The 23,908-nt window shown below is 39.6% G+C and overlaps 1 protein-coding gene and 1 long non-coding RNA gene across 13 annotated transcripts in view; one reads left to right on the top strand and one right to left on the bottom strand.

The window, feature by feature from the left end:
• LOC106042289 (uncharacterized) overlaps positions 1-23,908 on the bottom strand; it is a 215,889-nt gene that overhangs the window by 1,715 nt on the left and 190,266 nt on the right. For 7 of the 9 annotated variants that reach the window (XR_007162155.2, XR_001211029.3, XR_007162158.2 and 4 more), the window contains 4 exons: positions 23,075-23,230; positions 19,593-19,661; positions 17,831-17,995; positions 8,373-8,500 (listed from right to left, as the gene is read on the bottom strand). The gene's annotated coding sequence lies outside the window, so the exon portion shown is untranslated. Of the gene's footprint in view, positions 1-8,372; positions 8,501-17,830; positions 17,996-19,592; positions 19,662-20,604; positions 20,722-23,074; positions 23,231-23,908 lie in introns of all 9 variants that reach the window. The other 2 variants (XR_007162157.2, XR_001211020.3) reach the window with 2 other exon arrangements.
• The window catches only part of LOC106042290 (uncharacterized), a 97,922-nt gene that overhangs the window by 61,157 nt on the left and 12,857 nt on the right, over positions 1-23,908 (top strand). For 2 of the 4 annotated variants that reach the window (XR_010830858.1, XR_010830855.1), the window contains one exon: positions 255-17,812. This is a non-coding gene — a long non-coding RNA (uncharacterized lncRNA). Of the gene's footprint in view, positions 1-254; positions 17,813-23,908 lie in introns of those variants that run through there. The other 2 variants (XR_010830856.1, XR_010830857.1) reach the window with 2 other exon arrangements.

Here is a 23,908-nt window from a genome sequence, read left to right as displayed (position 1 = left end):
ACCCCCCAATCTGGGCTTCAAGTGGAGGTCCAAAACCAAAGTATAGTGACTAAATTTGTTATCTATAGTTCATCTTTAGTTTTATAGCTACTGCTGTAGTTTAATAGCAAGCTGGGAGCTAGAATATAAATACTGTCATTTCCTTCCTGAAACACACATACCTTGATAGAGTAATTTACTTCTATAGGACTATAGTTGAACATATTCTTTTAAAAAGGAGTGAACTGATTGAATGATTCCCTCTCTCCTTGTAGGAAAGTCTCACAGTACCAGTTCTGGGTTGAACAATGTGCTCCAGTGAGCAGCACCCCACCAGCACGACTGGAGTGAGAAGCTTTACCAAGGTAGGAAAAAAACCTAAAACCCTTTTACCTAGGTTAGGAAGGGAGCGGAGACTTCAGTACCTAAGTCTCATTTTACCAGGAGTTTAGCCAGAAAAGGATCAGGGACCAACCAAACAAATACGAAACACAGGAAACAGCATTTCCTAATCAAAATATTGAGGATTTGTGGGAAAAATACTGCAGGTTTTCACTGCAGAATTTTACAAGAAAATTCTCCAAAGTGTTTATTGGGTGGAGTTAGCAGATCACATCTTCTGGTGTTCTTAGTACTGGGAGGACTGAAACGAAGGCACGTGAGATTCATGGCAGTTAAAATTCCTGCAGTATAAACAAACTCATCCAATTTGTGACCATTTCAGTTTGTTTTGTTTTGTTTTCAAAATTGTTGGTGTTATCCAAAACATTGCATTGGCTCTTTACTTGCAGGATAACAACACTGCCATTCATCTACTTCAGGTATACTGATCACAGCAAATGGGCAAATTTGCAATTTTTAGGATTGTTAACATTTTTTCTGGACTTACCTAATTTTGTGCAGAGTCATAGTGGGTGTCTATTAAATAGTAGCAACATTAAGATGCAACACGTAACTTTTTCTGTAATACAAACTCTGTACATTGTGCCTCAATGACAGAAATTAGGGGAATGAAACCAATGGCTTCTCTTTTTTAAAACACTCACTCACTGGTGATTGTGGGGAATTCATAACTCCCAAGTATAGACCATTAAAAAAAAATACGACAATCATATTTTAGGTGGGTTCTACCATGAACACTTAGGTTATTTTCATCCTGATTTTCTCAGTTTAAAAATTAAAACATTGTCCTTCAAACGTATCTGAGATCCCGGTCTTGTTTGTGCTAGATTTTGCTGTTGCTCTTGGGGAGAGTTTTGGCCCCATGTTTCAGCTGCTTTGGAGTGCTGCTTTGGGGTCTGGTGCAGGTGATTTTTACTGCCACAGGAAAGGAAAGCATACTTGTTTAGTGAACTGTAATGGAGAACAGACTCACTGTTTCCTGATTTCTGAAATACAAATTCAAACAACACAGATTTGTCCTTTACCCAGGGATGAGTGACAGTAAGGTAAACATAAAGTAAGTGAAGGCAAATGTAACTGATCCCAAATATCAGCTGTCTATTGTATCTACAGCACTTTGGAAATTCATATCTATCTGGATATTTATATAAAAAAATAAAAACTTATATAAAAATAAAAATTGTGAACTCTGCTTCAACATAACACAATTCTAAAAACACTCATTTGGGTTTTTAGAAAACTCCACATATAATTCAGAAATTAGGCTTTTTTCCACTTATTTTCCTGTTACCCTTCTTCTGTTAAACTGCCTGTTAACTGATGCCTGTTAAACTACCAATGTCCATGATTGTAATGACTGCTTTGCTGAAAATGAAAAATTTTCTCCATCTACTTGTGAAGGGGATTCAGTTGTCACTCCTTGTTGCAGTCATCTCTCTTCACAGCCCCTTTATTCTGGTGGTTAGCACCCAGCATCTCGTCATCACATTTTATTGTATTCTGGTGCACTCTGTGGATCCTACATTAAGAGGTGTGGCTGTAGCCTTTTTAAAGATGGTAAATTTTCATTATATTGTAAAAAACTGCAGGCATTTTACAGCATTTTAATGCAGGCTTAATTGGGTGTGCAAAATGCAAGTGTAATTACAGTTGTGGAAGAAGCTCTACACAAATAGTTTGGCTATTTAGAGGCATAATTATCCAGATTGCATTCACAAGAATTGTAACTATATATGTAAATCAGTTAAAATGCTTTCTAAATAGCCTATTTTAGTCATCCTAACCTTTTGCATTACATAACCACAATGAAGAACCTCGAGAATGGCATCTACAAATGCAGCTTTCTTTGCTGAGTCTTTCTGTGGGAAACTGAGAAACAGCATACTACCTTCTTGGGTTTAAAAATAAAATAATAATAATAAAAAAAAAGCCTGAAAATGCAGCAATGCCTTTTGCGTTACAAGACCTGGAACTTCAAGAAGGTCCTCTGAGACCACAGGAGCCCCCATTCAGATGCAGGTCTGAGGAGGCGGCACAGGACTGACCAAGCCTGGGGGGAGGGAGCTGCAGGATGAATCTGCTGAGTGACACAGGGCAATGAAAGTTTTAGATCCATTCAATTTCCCTGAAATGATGAAAACCACGTTTTTACTCTTCTTCCTGTACTGTACTGCTGTGAGAACAGAACTCCTCCTTGCACAAAGAGCTATTCTAAGATTTACTGGTGAAAATGGAAGTTTTACAGCATTTTAGAGAACATAGATACAAACAGAAGCCTATTTTACATACAAATAAACCACTGATGTTCCTGTTTCTGTCTTTTACACTTTTATCATATTCCAGAGTAGTTCTGGAAAGTGTCTTCACCATGTTTCCTGCAGCTTTTTCCAACCGACACTTTTAAAGTAAGGTTTTATAATTCAAGCAGAAGAGAACACCAGTCTGGTGATGGCTGGGAATAAATTCTTTGCTGCAGTGAAGCCAGTGAGGTTCTATTCACAATTGTCATGAAATTGAAACATTGATTCAGATTTATTTTAGTTGTTTCAAGTCTTCATATTGGGTCAAATTTATATCTCATATGCAAGCATTCCTGCTTAAGAATCCCCCTTGGAACCAGAATTTTTCTATTCAGACCCATCACTGGAATAAATTCATTGATAAAATAGCTTGTGTTCTGCAAATGCTGACATAACCATGCTCTAATGCACAGCAGTAGGTAGAGCAGAGCATCTCTCTCATTTTCTTACTGTCTGATTAATATTCTGAATAATGCAGGTTTCTATGGCCTTTTCTTGTCAATTTGTTTCTTGTTAATATTCCCAGTCAAACCAGCTTCCTTGGTTCTAAACTCTACTTTTACATTTGAGCTCAAAATGAGCAATACGCCTTTTTTTAAAACACAATATTATTACACGATACATTAAGGACAGTACATGCTTTTTAGGAGGGCTAGAAAAAAAATTGCCAATTCTGGGCTGAAGGAAGTTTTGTTTTTTTTTTTCCCCCACAAAAAAGCCCACAAACAGGGAAAATCCCAGCAACAACCAACTGCCCTTTCTGTTCTCCCCAGAACTTCACATTTCACAAAATGGTTCTGTTTTCATTGGAAAATGTTTTACTTGCATCAGAAACGGAGAAGCTTTTGGGTGTCTCCCTATATTTGCAACTTAAAATACTTCAAACTGACCCCAAAGCCAAAGCAGTGGCTAAAGAACTCTTTTTCTCAGTTTCCAGCCAATCTTAAAGCCATTATTTTTTAAAAAAATCATTTATCAGCTAATCTTTTTTTGAAATAAAAGTCTCTTTGCCATGAAAAAAAAATTAACATCTTCTATCCAACTCAATTTATGAATTGACATAGTAACAATAAAGTAATACAGAAGCCTGTGCAAGTATAACCATCTGCTCTGATACTTTTAAATTAATGGAATTTATTAAAACTTCAAGCACTGTTTATAACTATACTCCAGATTTAATATACAGCCTAGCAAGATGACGAGATAGTTGATGGCTTTTTTTTTTATTGAAAGTTTTTTTTTTTTTTTTGCTTTTTTGCATGTTTTAGGAAGAAATTCTCAAAGACTTTACTATTTTTCTTAATGTTTCCCACTCTCCAGGTTGTTTTTTCTTTTTGAGTTTTTGACTCTTTTTTAAGTTTAAGGCCTCGTCCACTTACTTTAAGGGAATACATCCCTTTTGTCTAAGCCAAATTATATCTTTGTGTACAAGTACACTAGAACATTCAAAAAAATTACACTACTTTTAAACTTATAATAGCTCTTTGAAAGGTCTTAACCAAAGAATATAATTCAAATGCAATTTCTACCAAAGGACCTAATTAAAAATATATATTTATTAACATGGCTTGACCAGCTTCAACCAGGGGACGGTGGGGATTCAGCTGAGGGTGGGGAATGTGCAGGTGTTTGTGTGCCACTTGTTTGCTCAATTAGAGCACAGCTTGCATGTTAAGACATAAACAGACAATTAAGCCTGGAAGAGGAAATTTTGGCACAGTGGAAATTTCTTCACTGGTTAAAAAAAACACTTTTTTTTTTTTTTTTAAACCTCCAAATACATATAACAACGGCAGTAAAGAAGTTAAGAGTAGTCATGCAATCCATTACTCTGAAATCATCACTTATTTGCCACTAATGGAGTCATTGTGCTGCTCTCTGGCTGTACACAACAAAGCGCACAGTATCACAGCTGCATAAAGGAGCCATGTTTTCTGTTTGTATAAGCCTTAGCTATAACATTCAATTATCAAACAATACTAAAAATAGGAGGAAAAGAACATTCCTGACTATAATGTTTATTGGTTAAATCAGAGGATGTGGTGACTGCAAGTTTTAAGAACATTTTGAATATATCTTTTTTTTTATTTTCTGTTGGCCTTTGTTTTGAATATATCTATTTTTTTTAATGTTTATTTTCTGTGGGCCTTATTCTGATATTACAGTGATGTAAATTTGTTGATTGCAGTAGGCAGATTTATAATAAAAATAGTGCAATTAGATGAAGGCCCAAAAGCCAAAGAAGTGTTAAAAATCTTCAGAGAATGACTAAATGATCCATTATGTTTTGGCAACTGCAAACTCATTTCCTACCTGCTGTTCGTTTTGTGGTTGCTATGAACCAATTATTTCAGATAATGTGGGAAACAGTCCATTTATGAAAATCCATCAAGAAATCATTATTCCACTAGAAGCAATGTGCTTTTTTTAAACAGAATTGGAGAGTATGGATTCAAAAATGTTTTCTCACTTTACTCAGGGCAGGGGGGATAGGGAGGAAGGGGCTGGGCTGGAGGGCTAGAGCCATGTTCTCTGGAGTTTTTACTGAGCAGTTTTTGCATCTGAAATGCACTAGATGAGGGTCTATGTAGTACAGTATACAGCATCTTATTCCATCTCCAGGCACAGGGTATGGCAGCACGGTCAGGAGCCTGAAAGTGCAGCAGCTTTGGCTGTTATATATGATACATGTATTTATTTATCTGGCTATATATAATGTCTGTGTATATCTATCAATCTTCAAACTGTGCCTCACTGTCCTGCACCAGGCATATACTCTTTGTTAGTGCTGCATGCAGGAAAAAAACAATACATAAAAAGTTATACAGATTAAAGCTCCCATTAGTTGCTACTTAAAGAACACTCAGCATGTTCCTACAAAAATATGAGACAATCTCATTATTGCTATTTCTCATTTTTTTGCTGTAGTTTCATGATGCCTCTGCCAGAGGTTGGTTGTGGCGCCCTTGCGTTAAGCTCAATATGAGCATGGCAAATGAGGATTTTTCCCAGTATCCTCACCAAGGGCATAAACAAGCGAGGAAGCAAGCAAACCCCAATCTTATATGCGGGCCTTAGTTTGCCCATGACAGACATCCTGTTTGACCTGTGCATCTGTCCTTCGGGAGTACAGCAAAGCTTGTGGATGGCAGAAAAGCCAAAAGCCCGTGTTAAGGGTGCACCTGTGTTATGCAAAACCAGTGAGCGTGACGAGGCTTGTCCAGTGCTCTCAGCATTTGTTCCTTTGTGCTTCCGGCTTTCTTTCTCCCAGGCTTTAATATAAGAAGCTGCACGCTCTAATACTGAAAATGCTTTCCCTGCTTTACCCAGGACCCATTGCTTCAATGGGCCAATTCTCCACAGGCTTCCCTCTCACACTTGCAGCAAAGACGAGGTTTGCCCCAGGCTGACTTGCCAGGGTGGATCTGGTACCTTCCCACTCTCAAATGAGTGCGTACAGTGAATAATTACTGACCTTTTTTTCCCCCATACCTCAGTGCAGGGATGAATACACCGGGTTGCCTCCTGGAGGGACTCCTTTCTAAACTACACTAACCCATGACCAGAATAAATGATTACAGACCTCTCTGTGCCACCGAGGGCTTTAATCATTACAAAGTGGCACTGCCAGATGCCTTCCTGATGGTAAATCAAGGCAATGCAGCAACTCACTCTTTCACTGCCTCTGTTATTAAATGAAAGCTCACTGGGATTTTTTTAGGTTACTGCTTCCTGATTCTGCAATTTGAGGAGCTGGAGGAACCAGCTGTGCCCTGGGGCAGTGGCTGAAGGGAGCATAGCAGCTGACCTCTGGATGTGTGCAGGGTGTCAGGTGCCGCTCACAGACCACTGTGGTTTTGAGGCCTAGGGACTTAACATGGTTAGGGGTCTGCCTCATGCTAGCACAAACCCTAAATAAAAGTAAGTGCGCTGTAAAGCCTCAACAGTCACATGGGAAACCAAAAAATTATACAGTAATAAACAGGCTGGCATATCTTTTTTCTAGAGAACGCCACTGTTCAGCATAAATAGCTGTAATGCTACTCGGAATGGGATTATGTTGTCCACTCTTCTGGAAGAAATGCAGCAGCAAAGCAAGAAAACGAAAAACTCAGTGATGACTGCACATCTTCCCCAAAGCGTTATCTCAGAAAGGGCAACACATAAGCCCCTAAAGGCTCTTTTTGCTCAAGAAAAGAGGGCCTGCTGTGCAGCTGGGAAAAACAGGGTTCTTCACGTACCCTCGCGCTGACTCAGAAAGATCAAACCCTAGTACCTGGAACGCAGTGGTTCCTTGTACATTTGTTTTTCCTTCTTGTAAATTGGTTCTTTTAACAGAAGAAAAGAAGATGAATCTATGTGCTTTCTTTTGCTTATATCTATCATTTGCTTTTTATTATTTTTAGAAAAAAATATTCTAAATTCCTTTATATTGGATACTTTGAGCCGCATCTTGCATCAAATACTAGAAAATCCTACCCTAAAAATGCCCTACCCATTCCACAGCAAGTTACTGTGGATAACTTGGCTGTAATTGGGCATGAACTTGGAGGCCCAGTATGGCTTGGGCCAGGACCCCCCCATTAGGGGTGCGTGGTGCACCCGGGCAGGGCCGTCAGTGTCCTCCAAGCCCTGGCATCACCCCAGTTATACCACGCTTTCCTCAGACATCAAACCCAATTCTTGTTAGGGACACCCAGCGGAATCCATGGATTTCACACATCTACTCAGCTGCAACAAGAAATGTATACACAAGTAAAACAAGAAATTAAACTTGGCTTAGGACAGTTTCCCGTCCCTTTTATTTATTTTTGTCTTAGATAAAATAAATGTAAACCTCCTTACTTACCTTACTGTTCTTCACAAAAACTTCATTTTCTGTGGATATGAATTAAATATATTTTTTTTTTTCAAAAAAGCTCCTTTATGAAAGCCAAGTTTAAAGAACACAATTACTGCTGAAGAAACCCTACAGAATGTGAATACCAGTTTTGTGCAGATTAAGAGACAGTATTTCCTGAAGAAATAGGCTACAGTTCCAAATGCAGTGGATTTTAGTGCTTTTTTTCAGAGTACCGCTAACAACTTTTCTATCTGCAGAAGCAGGTAAGGAAACCAAGAGCAGCAGGGCTTGTGTGTCACAAGCACTCTGTGATGCGTTCAGCACAAGTTTATAGCATTTGCAAGCCATGAATGTGGCCTAGGTCACCAACAAAAATTTCCCAACCTCTCCGTTGAGAGGAAAAACTCCCTATTGAGCTTTGTGAACAAGTGAACAGTCCTCGTTTGCAGTCCCTTAGAAAGAAGGGCTCTGCAACTAGAATATATTACAGAAATGTCATGCAAAGCACAGATGCTAAAACGGATCACGGGACAGATGGTTCAAGACTTCTTTTGGAGTTGGCCGGATTGCCTTTAACAAGAAAACATTTTTCTAAAGGCTGGAATGTTTCACTCAACATTCCCCAGTTTTCTTGGGTCCAGGCTGCTTTGATGTAGCAGGTTACAGGGAAGTTTCCTAGTGCTCTCTGCAAAGCAGTTCTAGCTCAGGTCTCTGCCAGATTCTGGATAGTGCGTCTCATCTTGGGCCACTTTCCTGTGGCAAGACAGTGACTCTGCTCAGCACCCCGATCACTACAGCAGAAACGCTGTGGCAAGTCAGATCCCCACATTAATGCCTCCCACACTTACCTACCATTGCTTGACCCAAAGAGCTCTTCCGAAATCAAGGCACCGACACTGCCACCTGAGAGCCAGCCTTAAACCATTCCTTTTCAGCCCAACACAGAAGAGAGCCACGGTGTTGGCACCAACAATACCTGCAGAAGAAAAAAGGTCATTTTTGGGTTTAGTTTGTAATCTCTGGGCAAATGCTGGATGTTTTCCCCTTTCAGCGAAGCAAGCTGATTTTTTTTGTCATGCTGTGGAAGAGCTAAATTCACTTGCTGGCAGGGCAAGGTCAGTAACATAATTTCTCTGGACATCTTAACCCCAAACTGTTAACTGGAGCACACTGCGGAACTATTACGACATCTGGAGCAAAAATGCATTCACCTCAGGCCTGTCGCGGCGTTCAGCCTGGCAGTGTCCTCACCAGCTGGTTCCTTCCAGCTGGCTGCCCTTTCCCTGCAGAACAAGCTAGCTTTATTGCTGAGAGGCAGATGTATGGGTTGGGTATTGCACAGACATGTCCAAAAGCAAGGGCAGAAACTTTCCATAAATGCTTCAGGTTATCACTCAGGATGAGCAGAAGGGAACAAACTTTATTTTGAAAGAAGTCCAGAAAAGATGGCACAGCTCACACTGCTTCACCTGTGAGGTAGCTCATACTGGCCTCCTCTGAATATGTGATGGGTGCCCAGCTCACCTAAATACTGCCATCTGGGGAGAAAATACTACTCTCAGTCTGTTTGGGCCTCACAGTGGAGGTACCAGCGTCTCTTCATCTCTGCGAGCTGAATGCAATGACCTGTTAAGCCAGTGGTATAAAGCAATCTCTGAATTTGGCCTTTCCTGTGAGGACTTCATATGCTAGTGTCTTTTTATTTCAGGAACAACACTGTTCATAAATCAGTTCTCTCCTAAAGGACTTGGGGAAAATACAATATTATCTTAATTAAACAAAAGTGTTTTTCTGCAGATCACTCCAAATGGAACAGAATGACAGCCACATCAATGTACGTCCTGTAATTCAGAAAATGCATTCAAAAATGTTTCATCTAGATTAAAACCCTATTCCTCCTGCCAGTGTCATTTTCAATTTACGGCTGAGGAAAAGCAGGGGGCTGCAACTTGCTCTTACTGATTAGTCACCCATGTTTTCTCTTTCTTTATCTCACACCAACAACATCGGGTATCTGATCCAAACGCTCACTGGAATGCTACAAAAAATGTTGGTGCATTGATAAATGCTTGTTTTTTTTTTTTTTTAACTTCTGGGCAAGTCAGTCTAGTACAAAGATGGGTGAAGGAAAGGCTAACCATATATAACATGATTCAGAGAGCAGGTGGATGGATAATTTGCAACACAGATTGTAAACCCTTGTGCCATTTTAATGTGTCATTATAGTAATGGGAGATTTATGCTAGCAATACTTGCAGGTTTTTGCCAAAAGCACACATTGCCTAAATTGAGACTATTGATGTAGTGCTCTCATCATTTAAGGTGCATTAGAGACACTATAAGAAGAGAAATGTGGAGAGGGACATTGGGATGCTATTAGTGAGTTGCATATGAAATTAAATGGGAAATGAGCAAAACTCCATCTCATCATAGCACAAAACGTCTGTCTCTGCATGAAAATAAAATCATTCTTATTCCACTTGCATGCCGTATGCTGGTAATTTGCACAGCACTGAGTGGTATTATTCATTCAACGTGGCTAATATTATTTATAGCATTTTGAAAAAAAGCCTATTTAATTGCCCATAGATAGCATAATCTCTCTAGCAAATATCTCCCAAATGGAGACCTGGACAACACGAACTGTGCAATACTCTGCTGATGGCCCATGCTATAAAGGTCCCTGTAGTCTGTATATGTATATGCGAGGATTTGGAGTCCAACCACATTTCAGATAGGGTGAGATGACAGTTCAGGCATTAGACAGTAACAGTATAGTTGGCTGGAAAGTTATGTTTTTTATCAGAGGGAATCATGCCATATGTGTCTGTTAACAAAAATAAATAAATCCAAACCTAAATAATTTCAACTAATAACAGCAAACAGCCTGGATCTCTCTAAACAGAAAAAAGAAGCTTAAACGTTTTGAGTTTCTTACAAAACAAACAAATAAACAAACAAACAAAGTCCACCAGATAGGAAGAAAGAGAAAGAAGGAAAAAGGAAAGAAGAAAAAAAAAAAGAGAGAAAAAAGGCAAGAGCAAAACCTGTTACTTGGCCAAGTATGGCAGCACTGTAGGTCCCGATATCCCTCCAGTCTGATAATAGAGACACGTCTCCAGTTATCTATATGATATTTTCAAATGACCTCAGAGGAGCACATGCTTTTAGCTACAGGTAGGCAAGAGTCATTTTGTGTTATATTGTCCTTTTTTACACTGTATTCATGCACATTATTTTCTCACAAATTAACAAAGCCACAGGATTACTGGGAGAGGTTGTGTAAAGTACTTTTCCCTGAGCAGTGAGTAGTTTCAGTAACATATCTGTCAAATGAGAGGCATTTCCTCTTGCATAGTGCTGCACAAAAAGAGGTTCAAGGAGAGAATAAGACAGAAAAAACACTTGCTGTTTGTATCATAAGCATTACTTTCCCCCAACAAAAGCAGAACTTCGGCAAAAGTCAAATCCACCCATGAGAGCTGGTGTCAGAATAATAAAGGCAAATATTGCAAAGGAAAATTTGGATCCTGGCCTAAAGAAGTTGAATATGAGTTTTAAAGGTACATTGTAAGTCATCTGATGGATGGTCCAGTGAGAGCAAGAACAACCTGGCTGCTTTGGCTCTGAACTTGGCTCTGGAGAACTGGGTTTAGTTCACAACTCAGCCACAGGCTAAAATATTGGACATGTGTGTGCCCTCTTTTCCCTTCTGTAACAAGGGATTATTTCTTCAGTACTTCACACTGGTGAGAAAAAACAGAATTCATTAACCTCTGTGTGTTCTCACATGCTCCCATCACAAAGGTCATATATAAATTACACTGTAAGAGTAACTAGTTGTTTTAGTGGGTTAGTGTAAGTATTAACACACCATGAAATATTGGTGTTAAAATCAGCAGCTGGTGAGAAATTCAGAAAATCCCCCCTTTCCTTCGCAAGCTCCGTCATTAAACATTTGCTTGTTTGCATTTGATTACGTCGAAAAATTTTGCATTGCAGAATCCTGATCCATAGTTCTCTTTAATCACAATTTATTGTGATTTTGATTGCTTTCAATTCCTGCAGACATTTTGCTACCTGTCAACAAACACAACAGAAAATAACTTTTGAAACTATGCATCAAGTCTGCAGTTATCAGAAAGCAGCTGAACCACTGAAGTGGGAGTCATACGGCACTGTTAGAGGGGGGCATTTGCTCCCCTGGAGTACACGGAGATATTGATCCAAAAATCCCGCAACCAGCAGTTTTGGCAGCAGCTCCTCTACATAGGTGTTTAAGCAGGTAAAACAGATTGTCTTCTGGCAAGTGGTGGTACTGAGACTCAGGCTAAAATTTATTCAACACTAACAGGTGAACCTGAATTTCTACCTGCCAGTTTTTCACCTGTCTCTTTTTTAAATACAAACAGTTGAAATCCAAAACTCTCAATCTAATTAGACCTTGAGCTTTTGTGAACTCGTCTGTATCTCTGCTCTACATTTTACAGTTAGGCAATTTCTGTGAATGGGTCTAATTAAAATATGAAGCAGCATGCAGTGTGTCCAAACATAAAACAGAAGTATCTCCACGTGGTTTTTTTTGTGTTTTGTTGTTGTTGTTGTTTTGTTCTTTGTTTGTTTGTTTGTTTTTCAAGTACCACAGGGAGAAAAGGCAAGAAAAGTGCTAACATTAAAAAATGTTATTAAACGCTTTTTTTGAATAATGATATGCTGTGCAGGAGTAACCATGTATTTTGCTGTGGTCTTTTCTGGCTCCCAGCAATGACCTCCTTCCAATTTTCCAGTTCTTCCTTTTTGAAAAAGAATGGTCCTTGAGTATGTTTCTGCTCATTGCTATGGCTCGTGCCCACAGAGCAGAGGCTATTACAAACTTCAGTTGTCTGTGGAGGCTTACACTGAATCAAACACAATCATACCTTTTTTTGCATTAAAATATCAACCTTTGTTAAAGAAAAACATGACACTGCTTCCCAAACTCTGGAGAAGCTCTGAAGACATTCTGAGAGTTGCATGGGAAATCTGAAAAGACGTACAAAAGGGAAATTGCCTTTACAGCTGTAGAGATGAATCATACACATTCAATTTTCCATGTAACTGCAGCTTTCAGTGAAACACCCCTGTGTTGTTGTCCCAATCTCATTGTAACCATTACCCATGCTCCTCCTGATGCTCCATGTTACCTGCAGTATGTTTAGTTACAGACATTTGGATTTTCAAGCACATGATTTTCCAGTTAAAGCCAATGAAGGCTCTAACTTGAATTACTGCTGTTGCTCCTTGTGATTTTTCATGTCTTACAGTTATTTTTTTTCTGATAGCACCAGTCACAACATTGCACATCATGGGATTGTAAGACGATTCCATTTTTATTAAAAAGAAAATATTTAAAGATATCACGCAAAGATTGAAATGACAAGTGCAAAAAGCTGAACATCCCAACATCTACTGTTTCCTAAAAGCATGTGAGTTTTTGATGCTTCAGTTACAGGGATTTAATGCTTGGAAGTGTAGGGACTGATGAAGATGTCAGCCCAGAGCCTAGCTCTAGGGTTTGCTGTAACCAGAACACTGAGGAAAGTACTTTTCTACTGTCACTTTTTTTTTTTTTTTTTTGGCTGCTTTTGGTCTCTGTTGGGGTGAGGAGATATTTTTAACCAAAAACCCTTTTGCTGTGAATAACTACCGAACTAACACAATTTAGCCATCTTTCCCTATACAGGAGTTCCCCAAGGGGAAAAAAATAAAAAAAAATTAAAAAGCCCACGTAGGAAAGAAGGCAAATGAATGAAGTGTCCCAGCTGTAGGTCCTGCAGCGTTTGTACTTGGGCTGTGTGTCTCATGCACCAGTGCTGGTGCTTGGCCATCAGTCCTGCTTGCCTCAAACCAGGAGGAGTTAGCAAAAAAATACATGGGACGGGGATTTGCTAAAAAGTTCTCACTGGCCTTAAAATATTTTCATCCCAACTAAGTACCTGCTGTCCACGTGAACAAGTAAAATTCTCAGTGAAACGCAGACCACACACTAGAAGTTGTGAAAGAAACTGGATTCACTTATGATGCCACGTGTTGATTATTGCAACCTGCTGATTTCCCTCCACCTGCACAAGCCTTAAAATTCACGCTGTCCTTCATGGTCACATTACCGTGATGGCATTGCCATTTGGGACATGGAAATGGATTTGCTACTTGAGTTGAAGCTTAAGCCACACTCTTTTATAAATCCAGATACGAAAAAAAAAAAAGCTTCAAAATGACTTTGTTGGTAGGTTACTTCAAATTTTTCTTCACATTGATAGCTGAAATACTAAATGGCAGATCTAGTCGAAATGCATAAATACAACATTTCTCAGTACTGCTCACTGAGAATATACAGTGAATATTTTGAAACTAATTCCCCTTGCTGTTTTCTTGATTCATGAGTCTTAACATATTGGGCACTAGCTACCAAATCCCAGTCTCTTTAAAATTCAGCGGGAGTTTTTATTATTGACCTCAGTAAAGCTGGGATTTCAACTGCATTTTAGGGAGGTCACCAGTTCCATATTTAAAGTCAACTGGAGTTGGACTACACTGTCCCAGAGCAGCTGAACCGCTGAGCTGCCTTCAGTTTGTGCTAGCCTGAACGACAGCTCATGTTTTCAGATAGGTCTCCAGCCCACACAAATTACAGCTGCTCCATAGTTTGTATATGAACAGCTTTCAGATCTTGGTTTTGGTAAGCATTATGGAATGAGATACAGATTTGATCCTATTCCTGACTTTTTTTTTCCTTTACTTTGGTCACAGCATAATTTGCAGAGAGACTCAAAGTGATGACCTTCAAATGAGGTACCCAAATGAGGTTACACAGCTGAGACTGATTACTTTTCCCATCAGGATACCTGTCATGGTAGTTTTGGTGATCTCTAGACATCCATTTCTCCACTTGTTTCCCAATAATAGGAGAAATGGACCACACAACAGAATGATGAAGGAAATTAAAGTAAAAAAAAAAAAAAAGAGAGAAGCATGTGGTGTTTTACTACAAAATACCTTGGATCTGAACAACCCTGAACATGCTGATGAATTTAGACAACCAGCTTATCCTACACCTTGTAATGATGGTTCAAACTGAATTGAAGGTTGGAAGTGAATCTTCCAGATTTTGCGAGAGTTTTACTTGACTGAACTTTACAGCAGGTTCTTTCCAAACCATGTCATGTGTCTTGGTTGTGACAGGAACAGAGGCTGACAGAACTTTGCATTCATGGCCTCTTCTTTACATTTTAAAGCTGAAAATTACTGGGATATTTACCTCTGTCCTTAACAGAAAATCTGCATCTGGACCTCACTACAGCCATTGGCAACAACCCCACTAATTTTACTGAAATGGGACCAAATAGATACAAAAAATTAGTTTTTCCTGATGAGCTGCTGGGGAGCAGAGCATCCACTGCTGAAAATGTACTGTTCATCTGATAATAACAATCAATAGCTAGTGAGAGCGCTCAGATAAAGAAAAAGCCTAAAGCCGGTCTCATGCTGGCACAACATACAGCGAGACAAAAAGCTAGCCTGAACCTGAGGAGTACAGACGCCGCTGAAAACAGCACACACACAGGGCCATCTGCTAAAAAAGGATTTTTTTCCCCCTAAGTCCTCCCAGGTTCAAAACCAGCTCAACTGAAAAGTGAAATTATATAGAGTAGCTTGAATTCTGCTGTCCAATCCGGAATAGCAAGAGACAAAACTGGGAAGAAACAGAATGATCACTTTAGCAACACAAGTTATGAAGCAAATGAACCCTCCCTCTGCTCTGCTTGCAGATATCTATACTCTAAGCAGAATAAATGTAACAATGTGGTGGTACAGTCTGTCCTGGAGGTTTATTTCCGTGGTCCCACTGAGCCTCTGAGGACATATTAAGGAGTAATGGCAGATGCATGCAGGTCATTTGACTTGCTGCAATGATTCTGGCAGCTGGACAGATGTGTAAGGACTGCAAGAGTCAATTCTGTAATGGTAAGGCACAGTTGACTAAACTGGATAGTTCTGGGAACTGAGCTTGTTTATATGATTTTAAGTGGTTTTAAAAATTGAATATTAGCAGGTAATAGTTATACAGTTATGAGTTCAGTTAACAATCTGGACAGCTTTTTTAGTACAGACTGCTTAGATCTAAATAAAATGATTGAAGCCTATTTGTTCCAATGCCCATAAGCAATTCTTTTTTTTTTTTAAACTGCGTTTGCAAAGCCACTTATTTTAAATATCTGACTTCTATATGCACTGACACTCCTCTCAGGAGACTAACTAGCAGAAAAGAAAAATAAGCAGTGACACTGCTCTTACAGTGGATCCAATCCCTGAACTCAGTGAGGTGCTGCCAATATTTTTGGCAGAGAACTCCAAAAAGATCGTGCCTAAAGCTGCAGAGCTGAGAGGTGAAGAGAGCAGTAGGTGTTGCAGCGGAGCTGACCTGCTCTCAGGAGGCAATCCACTTTGAGGACACCCACTGGCTCAGGCTAGTGATAACTGAAAATACGAAGTGCCTAAATCATGTAACCTGATGTGGTGCCAGTAGGTTAATAAATATGATGACGCAGATCTGCTGCTCCCTGTCCCTGTTACTCTATCACAAAGTACAAATTCATCTAAATTAGAACTGGGGTGCAGTCATCAATATTCTGAGGTGTTTTCAGAGCTGAGTATTTATTTCAGAGACTTGCCCCTCCTGAACAGGGTATTGGTTCTCTGGTCCTTTTTAAAAATTACCTAAGTTCCATCCCAAGCAAAGAACTTATCCCAAAATCTTTATTAAACTCATAGGATAATATTAATCAATGTCTTCTGTAAGCTCCTATGAGCTCTCTCTGTCATTTCTCTAGTAGCCTTCTAGAAAATATTGGAAAGCACATCCACACATATCCTTCAAAACTCAAAACTAATGTTTGATTAAAAAAAGAAAAAAAACAGGAGTTTGCAGAGAAAGAAAGAACTTCTTTGTTTGTTGACAGCAATAAAATGTAACTTGTCACCAGAGTTGATATGCTATATTAATGGCTCTTTTGTGAAACCACAGAGCTGAATGTTATAAATATTGATGTGAGCACACTGCTTCTGGAAGTGTGTGATAGATGAATTTTTTAACGTGAATACAGAATTGTCTTCAGTGTTTGTACAACTTGGAATTCCAATATCCTCTTTTAATTGGAAGCCATTGCACTCACCACCAGGAACAATTTATGCTGCTGATGCTGCAGACAGAGCACGGAAAAATATTCCTACCTACATCTGATAGCCACAGCTGTCAGCATCTGTAAGGAACAAAACTGAGGGACAGATCTCCGAATGAGCTGCAGTGCTACTGTGTGTTGTTGGGCTTCTTCGCTTTTTGGTATATAAATGTCCTGATGCTCACAGTGACAGCTTCGTTGCCGTGGTTACTTGTGAGCCAGCCTCTCCTGCTGTCTGAGGAGCCTGGGTCTCCTCTGTACTGGATCTGTCCACATGGGCCTTGCCTTAAACAGCTCAGCAGAGACTGGGGGATCAAACGTCACAAATCAGCATCTGACCCTCAATATGCGTTTATGGGGAAAAGGATGTAACAACGTTCCTCATTCTGCTACAGAGATGAAAAAAAGTATCACCCTACCCTACTAGGCTTTAAAAAATGCTTAAAAATTCCTTCTACATGACCAATGTTCAATTCTTTTGAGGAAGGTGAGGACAGAGAGACTGTCTTTGATGTAAATGCTCAAGTTTCCCTTAAGAGCTCCCATACCAATGTACCACTTAACGTGCACTTCAAACTGCTGCTCCCATATTCAGGGAGCTCAAACTGGTTCTGTCCCAGCACACACTGTGGGGTGACAGGTAAGTGAGGCTTGCTGAAAAAGTGCATGTGCCAAAAGAAGGTCAATTTAAATCCAGGAGAGACAGAGCTAAAAAGGTAATGCATGTGAACAACTAGCACCAGCTGCTGCCATAAAGGGGCTAAATTAAAGAATAAAGAACATTAATTTTAGATAGGATCTAAAGCAATATGGGATTTTCAACACCCCATTGTGCAGAGACTGCATTAGGAAAGAGTAAGAGACTCCTTTTCCTACAGTCCTGTACAGGCACAAGCCTCTCTAAAGTCAGTGGCACTGTCACAAGCCAAAAAAAACACACCCCAAAACCAAAACAAACAAAACAAACAACAAAAAACCCTTATTCAACTTCAAACATTTGAAGAATAGGAGAAGAACAGGAGGGAAGAAACAATTTTCTCCTCACTTTGCAGATCGGACCACGGCGCAGATAGCTGGTCATGACTTACCTTTTTTTCTAACAAGGCCTTCTGCTGAACACCGCAGTGAGCACTTGGAATTGGATGGCAGGGACGGAGATGTACAGCATCATCCAGCAGAGCTGCAGCGTGGTGGCTCTGGCATCAAATACTGGTCCACAGAATGCCCTGATGTGATTTGCATTAGTCCTGTCACTGATGAAAAACAAAGAAAAAAAATTGAAATAAGCCAAGGAGGTGAATATGAGCACTAATTCTGTAGGAAATTCTAAAAAAAACATGAGCAGTTTTGGCCTGTCCAACTGTACTGTATCACAGCAGACTGTGAAGGTCACAACCAATTTTGGGGTCTATGATTACTGCTTTTAAACAGATAAACTCTAGCTTATAATTCAGCAAAGGTAACACACACTGTTTTGAAAAGATAAAAAGCACAATGATAAAAAGGAGTCTTCCATTTGTGAGATGCCATTTCCCAGCTTGCAAGTGGGACACTGAAAGATGAAGTGATTTGGTCAAGTTCATAGGGGAATTTGTAACAGGGCTGGAGACTGAGACCACAACACCTGATTGCTTTGCTGATATTTGAGCTGCAAGAGCAAACGCTCCAACTACAGTGACTTGTAAAAGAGAAGGGATACCAGATCTGTAGCATACAGGGAAAATAAAAGGCAAAATATGTTCCGAAGTATTTACAACATAAGAAATGATAGCAACACATTTCAGGTGTTGATGGGCGTTGGCTTTATATAGGGGCAACATAACTTCTCAGTGATCTGTATTAGGGAGTATGGCTATCAAAATTAACAGATGACACAGACTGAACAGGCTTGCTGTGCAAGGGGATTTAGCACCAAACAAAAGGAAAAATGCAGAACATTAGCCAAAAGTACTTAACAGACAGGAAAGACTATATAAAATGTTTTGGCTTTTCTACATTTGGGACAGAGGAATGTGCTCTGTCCTTAATGTAGAAAGTTAAATACCAGCTACTTCTTTTCATGCTTTAGCTGTAATAACTCACATCATTTACATTTAATGCTAATATAATGCTATACACTAGAGATGGAGACTGTCATGGCATGAGAGAGGCATGGAAAACGAACATGTTCATCACAGTAGAATTTGGAGACTGTGACCAAGATTAGGAACCGTGGTCTGAATGGTTCCACCTTAGCAACAAGAAACACTAGAAAAACTGGTGTCAAACGCAAGAGTCAGTATTGTAATTTCATTGATATCTAAAATATATTCTCCATTTAAGGAAGATACACTTTGAATACTGGGAGGCAGAATCCAACCCTAGTTTAAATGGTAAAGTCCAGTTATTTTGTCTTCTCTGTGGATATTATGAAATATTTGTTGCCCAAAGTGGGTGAATTCGTCTAAGAAGCTGCTATTACTAGTATAAATGGCAAAGTCTTGCTTAACTGCAAGACAAAAGTAAAAAAGTGGCATTTACAGAACAGCAGCAGTAAAGAAAAAGGCACTCCAGTCCAGAAAAATATGAGTTTTCTGAAATTCATCTTCATGCAATATTATTGAAATGCATATTCAGGACTTAATCCCAGTATGCTGTTCTCCAAATGTTTGTGTAATGTAAGAACAAAAGACCAGAACTGTTAATAGGTGCATACTTTAAAGAAAAGTCTGACTGCAAAGATGTAACAGATAAGTACAGAGGGGAAAATGCCAGAAAACAAACTCCTTGACCTACTTCCCAAACAGAGAAAACAGGCACAATGCAGTGTTTCAAAAATTCAGGAATATTCTGACAAGGACTTACTCTTACCTGCAGCTATCCTCCACCCAGCAGTTGAGCTCTGTGCAGTAAATCTTGGCAGTGTTGTATTGTTCATTTCTACGGTATTCAGATAAAGAAATTAATACATGTTATTCAGACAAAAGCCATGCCACACATTTACAGGAATGTTGTAGATTTGAGAACAGGGCACAGAAGTAAATAAATAGCATAGCCCCGATGTTACCTCTGCAGCACAGCTCCACAGGCAAACAGACCAACACATTTAACCAACAGCAGCAAGGACAGGAAGACAGATAAACACGTCTTTATTTCAAAATTTCTTCTGCCTTGCAGGCTGAAACAGCACCTAGGAGCTACAGTTAACTCTGAGAGGCAATCCCCATTGCCCCAGGATTTTATGACTTGGTTTGTCGGTCTTGGAGATGTGGATTTTAATCAGATTCATGATAAGTGAGCACCAAGCTTACTGAGTGGTACAGTAAAACAGCAGCTTTCAGAGCTGGAACCATTAATTCAGCTATGCCAAATTTATATAATATTTAAAACCTAAACGTTTGTTTCCCATAGTTTATCAGTTTGGGGGATAGAATGATGCCGGAAAATGTTCAGTAGGAGACAGCAGGCGCAGTCCAGCAAGGCCTCCATCGTTCTGACTTCCCGTCCCTGAGCCAAGAATTATTTCTTGTAAAATCCCCACAACTCTTCTTTCAGCCGTTGCTTCCTTTGCTCTTCCTGAACCATGAAACTCATATTTCTTTAACAGCGCTACTTTCCAGCAGCTCTCTGGGCAGCTGAAAATGCCAGTCCAAACCACATGGGCTCAAGAGGAAGCCAAATCCTGCCTTCCTGTGGTTTGGGTGGTTGCTCTAACAACCGCTCATTGCAGAGAAAGCTGGGCACCTCTCAATCTCCTACCACCCTACTGTTTTTAAAAACGAAAACCAAAACATTACACAAGTTTCTAAACAATGAGGCAGAATGCATTTTGAGTAATGCTGAGGAAGCCGGCAGAAGCGAGTGAGCAAGCGAGCATACACACCGTGCGGAAAGGAGAGCTCAGATGGTTACTGGTTCAGCCTCTTCAGCTTCAAAATTTATGGCTGTAGACCTCATAAAGATCCTTGTGGCCATCATTCTGTGAAAGTCTTGTTCAGTTCTGATTTATAGGTTGAGTAAATCCAAGCAAAACAGCAGTAAAAGGAATTTGTGGGATAATTTACAGCTTCAGTTTAGGTTAGGCTTTTTGGTAGTTATTTACTTTATACTTTAGATAAAGATTTGTGAGTAGCCAATTACCCAAGGCAGCATGAGTAGCTTTGACAGCTGAGTTCAATGCTTGAGCTACCCTTAGAAAGTATTGCCTTATTTTCTGATAGAAAATGCTACAGTTAAATACAGAGGCCAGAGTCTTTATCTCCTGTGTTAAATGGGGGAAAAAAAACATCAAGATAATCCACATGGAACACAGCGTTTGAGGATAAAAGCTCCCCAGCAGAACAGGGAGAGATCATTACTGTGTAGTTATATAAAGCCAGGGCAACTTTTTTGCTGGCCTTTTTTTTTTTCCTGCGCCAATTTACACGAGCTGAAAAACCACCCCTAAAGAGTTCATTAAACCTCTGTCTCAGTGTATTGCTCCAGGACTTGAGTATTTGTTCACCTGAAAGATTCGTTATTCTCTTAATGCAAAATGGTACCTTGGACTTTAAAACTGGGTGTGACATGTTGGTGTTGCCTGCCTATGTCTTTTCCCCACATTTGAATGCAGTGTTTTATTTGTGCACAACCTGGAAAATTGCAAATGCCTAGCAGGAATATGGCTAGAGCAGAGACACAAACTGGAGGAGGCTGCTCAGCCGCACTTTCTACAGCCCCATTTGCTGTGTGGGCTCTGCTACCTCTCACAATGGAGGGCCTTTTATTGCCAGGTTTATTTCTTTGCTAAAGTCAGGTGAATAATTTACCCTGAGTTTTGATTGATTTTGTGTCTTTTTCAGTTTGAAAGGGAGCAAGAAACCAATTGCAGTTTCTCATTAGAAATAATTTCTACTTAATTCCTACAGCTACTTTGAAAGCAGCTCAAATTCACAATGCTAGATCTCAAACATAAGCCTTGTTGATCAGACACTTTAGTCACAAGCTATCTATCCAGCTGGGTGAGCATAACTGTGCATTTTCCTTGCAGCTGATGCCTGAGCAGACACAAACTATGAAGCTACTGTCTAAATAATCTGCAATACTCAAATACGCATTACTTTTAGGCCACTGATGGAAAAGGCTTTGGCATTACAATTTAATAGCCCTCACAAAGCAACCAGAAAAGTGACATGAGCCCCTACTCCTAGAAAGGGCCACAAATGCCCTAGTTTCATCATCACCTTCCTCCAGCTTTTCTCCCCCTCCTTAGACTGATCCCAAACACTTTCTTGTTGCTGCCACGGTGACTCTTGTCAGCCTGTGATAGCTATAGAAAATAAAAGCTTCAAAACCTTTTAAAGATTCAAATGTTAGGCATCAAGCATATGTGGCTGATAACAAGGAAAGAAGTTATACAGAAACTAGCTTCAATTATTTTGCAAATAATTGTCATGACAATATACATTGGCTGGGCAGACAGTTTGTTGGGAACAGTTCAGTCTGCCACTTGCACATCTTGCTTGATGATCCACAGCCACACAAATACTTTATCGGTGGATATTTAACATCACAGTCATAGCTAAGGTTATACTTCCACACCCATGGTCTGAGATTTCATCCACACTCTAAAGGAATTTCTCTGCTTTTGATTTCACATATGGGCCAAATCCAGAACCAGTATTATGATAAAGTCAGGGAGCTTTTAGAGATGTAGAAGGTGGTAAAATAACACAAATATTATGTCTGCATTTATTTAAAAAAAAAAAAAAAAAGCTTTCATATGTTCCAAAAGCAGGTCAGTATTCAGACTAGAGCAGGTTCCTGCAAGGAAGAGATTGTGGGAATTCTCATTTTTCGTGGCTATGTGGAAGGACTACTCCTCCCATGACTAGTTTCAAAGAATGCCCTGGCCCTTTGAAGCTTTATTTTTAAAGCTTTTTTTTAAGTTACCTGAACTCTGACAAATTTCACTGAGTCTCTACACAGTATCCACAGTGCACCACCGAAAAATCAGACTCTTAATTATTTCAAGCATTCCTAAGAAAAACTGCATGTTTTTGGCAGAGTCACCATGCTTAACCTTGGGCCTTTAACCCAAGATGCCCCAACGCCACCGCTGCTGAACACACAATTGCATTCCTTCTCACTCATGTGAGTTCTTCTATAATGATGATACGCAGCAACAACAAATGCTCTGCAGACACTACCTGTTTAGCAGCACACCCTGCAAAAAGGCGGGGAGTTACATTCTGGCTAGAGCTAACTGAGCAGCTGTTTTTCAGTTTGATGGTTAAGAAAAAAAATCAAAGACTTCCACCCAAATAAAAAAAGGATTCTGTTATGCTCTATTCCATTTTTTCTAAAATACTTACCAAATGTGAGGTGACTTCACCTACATTCAAAATCTTCCACCAGTCCCCAGCAGATGAGCACTGCAAACTCCTGGCATTGGCCTGGTTCCTTCTTCAAATTCACTGATCTTGCCCAACCGCCTTTTATCTTGTCTGACTCTTCTCTATGCTTCCACCCTTTGTGCAGAAGAAAAGGAGAAAACATAGGGCCCCACATTAGAACCAGAAAAATAAAAACTGTAAACCAGAAAAGCACACAAACCCCAGATCTAACTGTAGAAATAATATGTTCAACTCAGCTGCATCTTTCTTAAACCTCCTGGGTTTGTATTGCAGTGGCACAGTAACCACAGACATCACATAGAAATAATTTTTCTTATGCTTTGGCTATAAACAGAGTGGAAATGTCAAGCTTGTAATAACCTTCTGATGATAAGGAATCAAAAACATTATTAGTTTTAAGCATAACAAAATCCATACACATCTTGAAAAAGAGGAGGCAAAAGTGTTCCTGTGAAGAAAGGTTGCTTGTGAATATTGCTACAGAAAGTGTATTTGCACTGTCCTTGTTACACTGCAATTAATAATAATTTGAAAAAACTTGCTATAATTTATACTGATTATGAACTTCCAAAACTGACCTAATAGCAGTGGAATAGCTCTGGCTGAGATGCCTTACTCACCTGCAATAGTAAATGATGCTAGAAACAGGCAGGTAGCTAAGCACCTGGACAACATTTCTGGCATCACTAAGAAATTTTATTTTGAAAGCTTACTCAAAATTAGAGCTTTTTGTGTTCTTAGGCAGGGGGAGCAGAGGCATTGCACTGTTCAGGGAAGGACAGTTCACCCATT

The sequence above is a fragment of the Anser cygnoides genome, chromosome 3, assembly GCF_040182565.1.
Source record: "Anser cygnoides isolate HZ-2024a breed goose chromosome 3, Taihu_goose_T2T_genome, whole genome shotgun sequence".
NCBI classification, from domain to species: Eukaryota; Metazoa; Chordata; class Aves; order Anseriformes; family Anatidae; genus Anser; species Anser cygnoides.
This window is presented reverse-complemented; position numbering and strand designations above follow the sequence as displayed.